This window comes from Crocodylus porosus, unplaced genomic scaffold (assembly GCF_001723895.1).
Source record: "Crocodylus porosus isolate Cpor-Errol unplaced genomic scaffold, CroPor_comp1, whole genome shotgun sequence".
In the NCBI taxonomy this organism is placed as follows: Eukaryota; Metazoa; Chordata; order Crocodylia; family Crocodylidae; genus Crocodylus; species Crocodylus porosus.
Window position 1 is genome coordinate 67,962,735 of NW_017728943.1, and position 1,574 is coordinate 67,964,308.

The window sequence follows — 1,574 nt, forward strand, 5'->3', positions numbered from 1 at the left end:
TTTCTTCTGTAGTGCTAACCAACGTAGCACTGCCGAGCCTATAAGGATGCTGCAGGTTTTTCCTCCCAAGGTGGAGAACCTTGCATTTATCGGTGTTAAACCCCATCCCCCCCCCCAAAAAAGCTCACCAAAACTCCTTAAGTAGCTCTGGTCTGTGGATGACTGGGATGGTGTATGGGCTGAGCTTGTGGAATCATGATAGCGTGGGACTGGGACCCAGGGCAGAACCACGATCCACTCCCCGCACAGGCACTCCCCAACAGGCAGCAGTTTCATGGGCAGAGGTGTGTGGGGTACAGATTGCAGATCTGCCCTCAGCCCCAGCCCTACACTTTCACTATTTCATGAGCCTGCCTTCTCCCAGACACTACTCTTTCCCTTCCAGCATGCGTCCTGCCTGTGGGGGTCCAGCTGCCAGTGATGATTGCAGGGCAGATGTGCCAGGGTGCTGGGCAGCAGGACCAGGTTTGGCTGCAGTGGCAGCCAGAAGTAGCTGCCACCACTGGGGCTGCTGGGAAGTGAGTCCAGCCACTGTGCCACTCCAGTCTTGCTGCATACCCAGAGGCAGCAGGATCAAGGGACCTGCCACAGGCCAGACAAAATCCTTCGGCAGGCCAGATTTTCTACATATATGTTCTATAAGCTGTGTAGCCCCTAAATGCAAGAGCCCCCTCCACACCCTACAGCTGCCCCATTAGGGCCATAAATGTACCATAGTCAAAGAAATACCATATTTTCTCACACATAACCTAAATCTTTTCCCCCAAAACCAGCTGGGGAAAATTGGGATGCATATTATATGCAAATGTGACAGGCTAGCTGGTAGTGATTTAGTCCAGGGGTTTTGAAAGGGTAAAAGATGATTGGAGGACTTGGGATTCCCTTTCCTCACCAATCAGGCCCCAGAGACTCACCCTCCATGTCCCCTGATTGGCCCCTTGGGTCACCTGGAGGGGGAATAAAAGGGGCAGCGCAGCTGACTCGGGAGACCAGCGAGGGACCACAAGGAAGGAGCTTCAAAGAGCTGGCAAGAGCTGGGCCAGCGGGGCAGGAGCAGTTGCAAAAGCACCTGAAGAAATGGGACCTGCAGGCAGCAGCTGGACCCTCAGCAGTGTGGCGTGCGGCCAGCAGGAGAGGTTCTCCACTGGGCTTCAGGATCCTCTATGAGAGGCTGCGGCCAGCAGGAGAGGCTCCCCAGCTCCAACAAGGATCTGAGCAGCAACCTGAGAGGTTCCCAGCCCTGCTTCCGGCTCCTCCAATAAGGGAGGGCAGGCAGCTCGACGTGAGGCTGGTGCTCTGGGAAGGTCAAGACCCCTTGCAGCATAGCATAGTACCAGTACTGGTGGCTGTGTGGTAGCGTTTCTGCCTACCATGTGGGAGATCCCAATTTAAGTCCCAATTGGGGTGGGTGAAATCACAAGGCAAAACTCTTGTTGTGGTGGAAAGGGGTCGTTGTGTTTTCCCTCTTCCCCCCACTCCCCTCCAGGTACCTAGGCCCTATATTTCTTGTTGTTAGACATTTTGTATTTTGTGCCTTTTATATTTCACCAACCAGTATTGTTTGTTCTGTTGTT